Here is a 6,867-nt window from a genome sequence, read left to right as displayed (position 1 = left end):
GCTTTATTGTGAGATTTCAACGAGATCGTAGACATTTAATGTAAACTCAGCCTACTCATTAAACAGGGCAGAGGTCCCCGCCACCGTTCGTGGCGGGGGTGAGATGGTGGGCTGGACTATGCTCTCTTGGCACCAGTTCTGGGCCTTTCAGTGTGTGTATCTAGTGAAGCTGACTGTGATTCTAGTGTTTGGTTTTTAAAACAAGATTCTAGGCAGTGGTTCTCAACCTTCTGGCCCTTTGAATACAGTTCCTCATGTTGTGACCCAACCATAAAATTATTTTCGTTGCTACTTCATAACTGTAATGTTGCTACTGTTATGAATCGTAATGGAAATATCTGATATGCAGGATGGTCTTAGGCGACCCCTGTGAAAGGGTCGTTCGACCGCCAAAGGGGTCGCGACCCACAGGTTGAGAACCGCTGTGTTTTAAGATGCCTTCTCTCCGAATAACAGTACCATCTGACGGCATTCCCACCACATTTACCGCAATCCGTCTCCATTCTGGAAACAACGAGCTGACTTAGGGAGGGTGGTATGCCCGCGTCCATGTGGCACATAAATACGACCTCAGGAAATCCACACATGCAATCAAAATTCAACACATTTGTGAAGCAAGTCATCAAGTTCTCCTGTAACTACTCCAGTGACAGCAAAGTTCATGTGATAACTCTTTTTTTTTTTTTGTATAAGCAAAAGTGGAAATTTATTGAAGAACAAGTACAGACTCCCACATGGGGAGGGGCAAAGGGTCCCCTGATCACTCTTTAATGAAGACTGAAAGAGCACTAAATTTATGCCTGGAAGAAATCTGTCACTAACAATGGCAATATGTGGCAAAAAAAATAAAAATAAAAATAATAATTTTTTTAAAAGGAGGGAAAAGAAAAGCTCTTGGTCTCAAGTCACAGTTCAAACCTCCTGCCAGAGAAGACAGCCTTTGGGTGGAAGGATTTCCCAACCAGCCAGATGGCATAAGAGTTTTAGAAACCACCTTAACCTCAAAAACGTGCAAACTGTTGGTGAGGCTGTATCTGGAGCAGTGGTTCTCAACCTTCCTAATGCCACGACCCTTTAATACAGTTCCTCATATTGTGGTGACCCCCAACCATAAAATTATTTTCGTTGCTACTTCATAACTGTAATTTTGCTACTGTTATGAATCGTAATGGAAATATCTGATATGCAGGATGTATTTTCATTGTTACAAATGGAACATAATTAAAGCATAGTGATTAATCACAAAAACAATATGTAATTATATATGTGTTTTCCGATGGTCTTAGGCGACCCCTGTGAAAGGGTCATACGACCCCCAAAGGGATCGCGACCCACAGGTTGAGAACCGCTGCTCTGGAGGAACAGGCAGCAAAACCCATCCAGAGCTACTGAAAAGAATTACTGGGCGAAGGGCTGTCTTCCAGAATATCATGAACCTGGTATCTTCTAGGAGGAAAATGCCCAACTGCTTTTGTTTCCAAACTAGGTATACAAGGCCCTGGTTTGAAGGTAGCTAATACCCTTATGACCGCCCCTCCCTCCATCTCTCATATAAAGCCCAGTATGTTCTACAGGGATTCAGATCCCAGTACTGTAAGAGAAAATAAAATATGTTTGCTTGTACTGTAGCAATCAAATGTAAAGTCCAGGGAGACTGCAGCACTTCTCCTGATTTGGTTTTAGAAGGAGACTAGGACCTCAGAGAAAGGCCTTGGCTTTAGTGTTGCTGACTGCAGACAGCGGACAGCAGTCCCATGCTAAGGTACCATGTACTTCAGGAGTGTGCTCATAAAGACATCGCAGTCTTCCTCCGTACAACATCACCCCATCCTTCACTCTGCTGATCTCAGCTTGATTTGCTGTTTCAAAGCCACATCATGAGGCTGGGATTCCTCCTCTGAGCCATGAATGCTTACCTTAATATGGTAATAAGCTGGAAGAGTTGCAAGTTCTTCAGTATTGCCAGTTGCATCCTTTATATTACAGACAGGGAACAATCAAGCCTAAAACAGTCCATGCATGTTGAGAAGAATGTGTTTAGGATGTTAAGGATATTTCATTAACAAAGGAATGAAGCTCGCTGTTTCATTGTGGCCTAGCAAGTGGATAGTGGTGGCTTCTGGAAGAAACAAAAGAGCTTCTTCTTTAAAAAAAAAAAAAAATATATATATATATATTGATTTCAGAGAGGAAGGGAGAATGATAGAGAGACAGAAACATCAATGCTGAGAGAGAATCATTGATTGGCTGCCTCCTGCATGCAATCCGGGCATGTGCCCTGACCAGGAGTTAAACTATGACCTCCTGGTTCACAGGTCGACGCTCAACCATTGAGCAACACTGGCCAGGCTTGAAGAGCTTACTGAGAACCACAGAGAAACACTAATAAAAACCTTGAGGGCCCTAACCAGTTTGGCTCAGTGGATAAAGCGTCGGCCTGCGGACTGACGGGCCGCAGGTTCGATTCCAGTCAAGGGCATGTACCTTGGTTTGGGGCACATCCCCAGTAGGGGGTGTGCAGGAGGCAGCTGATCGATGTTTCTCTCTCATTGATGTTTCTAACTCTCTCCCTTCCTCTCTGTAAAAAATCAATAGAATATATTAAAATAAATAAATAAATAAATAAATAAATACGTTGAGGCCCTAGCCGGTTTGGCTCAGCGGATAGAGCTTCGGACTGTGGACTGAAGGGTCCTGGGTTCAATTCTGGTCAAGGGCACGTACCTCGGTTGCAGGCTCCTCCCTGGTTGGGCCCTGGTTGGGGCACATGCAAGAGGCAACCAATCAATGTGTTTCTGTAGATGTGTTCCCCCACGTCCCGTGTGGTTCAGGGTTCAGGATATGGAAGAGGAGCTGCACACAAATGAAAGAGAAGAGACAAGAGATAATTTGGAAATATTGGGGGGCCGGGCGGGCAAGTCCAACTCAAAGGGAAGGACTTCCACCGGTGCCCAGGCCTCGCCAGCCTTTTATTCAACTTTCGTTACACATAAAGCCCTTAGGCAGGTAATTGCAGTAACAGACAGGCTATCTTAAAGGTCAGTAAATATTAGAAGGATTTACTCTGAGACTATTTGATCAGGAAATAGCTTGAGCCCCCATTGTCAGGACTAGACAATCGGTGCATAACTCAGGCCCTTGCCATGGGTTCAAGGTTCACCAGCGTTCAGGGATCCTTGTTTGCACTTCTCTGCTAGTGAAGACAATGGGCGGCCTCCTGCAGTTTCTCTCACATCAATGTTTCTCTCTGTCTTTCCCTCTCTCTTCCACTCTCCCTAAAAAAATCAACGGAAAAGTATCCTCAAGTGAGGATTAACAACAACAAAAACACCTTGAGGACCTGGCATAGGGTGCAGTGCCCTCTCCCTCCTCCACCGGTGCTGCTTCTGGTGCTGCTTGTGTCCGCTTTGGTGTGGACCTGATACCTCTTTTGTGAAGTGGCAGCTGAGGAGACTCCAGCACTGGCCGAGACCAACGAAAAACCCAAGGAAGGAGTTAAGACTGAGAACAAGGATCATATTATTTTGAAGGTGGTGGGGCAGGATGGTTCTGTGGTACACTTTAAGATTAAGAGGCTTACACCACTTAGTAAACTAATGAAAACCTATTGTGAACGACAGGGTTTGTCAATGAGGCAGGTCAGATTTTGATTTGATTCAATGAAACAGACACACCTGCCCTAGCTGGTATGGCTCAATGGATAGAGCGTTGGCCCAGGGACTGAAGGGTCCCGGATCAGTTCTGGTCAAGGGCTAGTACTTCTGTTGCAGGCTTGATCCCTGGCCCTGGTTGGGCATGTGCCAGGGCCACATGTAGGGGGGAACCAATCGCTGTGTCTCTCTCACATCAATGTTTCTCTCTCTGTCTCTCCCCCTCCCTTCTACTCTCTCTAAAAAAAAAAATTAATGGAAAAATATCCTCGAGTTAGGACTAACAAAAAAAAAGAAAGAAAAAAAGAAAAAGAAAAGAAAGAGAACACCTGCACAGTGGGAAACGGAAGATAAAAATACAATTGGTGTGCGGTTTGGCTCATTGGATAGAGCGTCGGCCTGCGGACTGAAAGGTCCCAGGTTCGATTCTGGTCAAGGGCATGTACCTGGGTTGCGGGCACATCCCCAGTAGGAGATGTGCAGGAGGCGGCTGATCGATGTTTCTAACTCTCTATCTCTCTCCCTTCTTCTCTGTAAAAAATCAATAAAATATATTTTAAAAAAAAATACAATTGGTGTGTACCAGCAGCAGACAGGCGGTGTCTACTAAAAAGGGAACCTGCTACTTTACTCCAGGACTCTGTTCTCCAGACCAAGAAGACATTCTCAGTTAGGAAACTGCAATTTGGTTTCAACACATCTGACTACTACATACTAGTATAGTTTTCTCTATTCTTTCATTTTCCTCTTCCCCGTTCCTTTATTGTACATAAAGTAACTGATGAATGTGCACAAGCATTTGCATTTTTAAAAAACTAAATGGCCAATGCTATGTTTTGATTGACATCAAATGGAGATGGGTGGAGGGAAAACACTGGTTCTGTGAAAACACATTCTGGCATGCTCATTCAGCTCTTATCTTTATATTCCAGTAAGTTATTTTGCTCTCACTGTTTAATCAAAAAAGAACAACATAAAAATCTTTGTATACCTTGTTTGATTGGAGAATTTTAATGTTTTTCATTTATCATTGTAAAATCAAGGACAATTTTATAACTGTTTTTGTATGTGACTGTTACATGTAGGGTAATTTGTCTTTAAATAGGGATAAATTACCAAAAAAAAATGAATCCTAGTTTTTCCTTCAAGTCAAGTGTCTTGTTGTTTAAATAAACTTCTTGTTTAAAATGGAAGAGAAAAAAAAAAAGCTCGAGGAACTGATAAAATCCCCAAAAGACAAAGATATGATGAACAGGAAGAAAAGACCAGTTCAAATCTTCAAGAATATGTTGAAGTGTTCCATACTGCCAAATACCTGAATGATTTAATTTCTGAATAAAAGTGCTCTATGGAGAGAAACCTGAAAAATTACATGTGGCTAAATCTATACATTGTAAGTTTTTATAAACCGGCAATTCTGCACATAAGTATACATGAGTGTGCTCATAAAGAGAGATTGATGTTTCTCACAATACACAGCTAATTAGTGGCATAGCTTCACTCACAACCAATAAAATGAGTGCTTAGGTCCACCAGAAGACTTGTACAATACTGTACATAGCTTTCTCTGTAATAGCTAAAAACTGGAAACATTTCAAATGCCCATCAAGAGTAGAATAGATACATTGTAGTACATACATACAATGGAATACTGTAAAACACTGAACAGAAGGAGCTCCTGTTTCATGTAACATGGATGACTCACAGACATAATATTGAGAAAAATAAGCCAGATGCAAAAGAAGACATACTTTATGGTTTCATTGAAGAAGAGGCAAAGCTAATCTATACGGATAGAGGTCAAATAGTAGGGACCTTTAGGGGTATAGTGTTAGGGAAAGGGCAAGAAAGGAGCCTACTGGGACGCTGGAGATACACGTAATCTTGAGGCTGGAAATGGTGGTCACATAACATATAAATATGTAAAAATTCATTGAGCAATTTACAATTAGTGGACTTTACATGTGTTACATATCAATGAAAAATAAAATGTTATTATTGCTTGTAGCATTATGGAATGTTTGAGCTATTATCAGCAAATGTTTGAGCAGTTCAAGATCCAGTGGCAACAATTGGCGAATACCATGTTTTAAACAGTCAGCTACTGCTCAAGCTGAGCTGGAGTCGGCTGTGGTTTAGGCTCGCTTCATCCGCTTGGCTATCACACAGGTCTTGCACTAATATTCATCGTAGGCCTCGATCCACAGTCATTATTTTTGTTGTCACACTGGCAAGAATATCCAGGTGGGGTGAATGACAAGTGTTCAGGTTTACATCTTTCTTATTAATATGCTTTATTTTTTTCTCTTTAATTAATATATTACAAAATTTGGCCCTGGCCAGGTGGCTCCATTGGTTGGATCCTCATCTGGTGCACAAAAAAGTTGCTGGTTAGATTCCCAGTCAGGGCACATACTTAGTTGCGGGTTCCATCCCGGGCGCGTGGGGAGGCCACAGATGGAAGTTTCTCACGTCACACAGCTCATCAGTGGCATAGCTTCGCTCAAACCCAGATCGGAACCACTACACTCTCCCAATGAGACCTGCAGTCTAGGAATGGATGGACTAGAGCAGCATGGAGACCTGCGACACCTACCGCTCAGAGCCCGAAACACAGGGTTCAGAACCTCAGGCATAGAACAGGCTGACTCACAACCGAACCAGAAAGAGACCTGCCCAGAAACGGTGACCCCGAGTCCGGGACCATGGAAAGAGGCCGGCACAATGGAGGAACCCCCTTGACCCCAGGCCCCTCGTACCGAAGGGCTCAGGAGATGGTGCCCAGGTGGCTCAAAGGTATTGACGGTGGAGAACAGACCCCCAGAGACCCCGGAGCGATGCAAGGGAGAGATTAACGGCCCCGGAGGGCCTCCCGCGGGGGCGGGGCCTCGAGGCGGGGACGTGGGCGGGGCCTCGAGACGGGACGTGGGCGGGGCCAAGCCTGGGGGCGGAGCTTGGAGGCGGAAGCGGCCGGCGTTCTGCGCCCGCGCCCCTCGGTGACTTAACGCCGGGTTCCTCCGCAGGCCCGGCGACCTCCCGGCTGGGGGAGCCCAGCGAGGTTCGGGGGCCACGGGTGACGCGGGCACGGGGCGGGCGAGGGGGACGGCCCCTGGGAGGCCGAGGGGCGGACTCGCCCGTCTCGGAGCCGCGACTGATGGGTGAGGGTAGGCGATGGGCTGGGCGCTGGTGGGTACCGATAGGGAGGAGCGGGCCGTGG

The sequence above is a fragment of the Myotis lucifugus genome, unplaced genomic scaffold, assembly GCF_000147115.1.
Source record: "Myotis lucifugus unplaced genomic scaffold, Myoluc2.0 scaffold_10, whole genome shotgun sequence".
NCBI lineage: Eukaryota > Metazoa > Chordata > Mammalia > Chiroptera > Vespertilionidae > Myotis > Myotis lucifugus.
Note: the sequence above shows the minus strand (reverse complement) of the source record.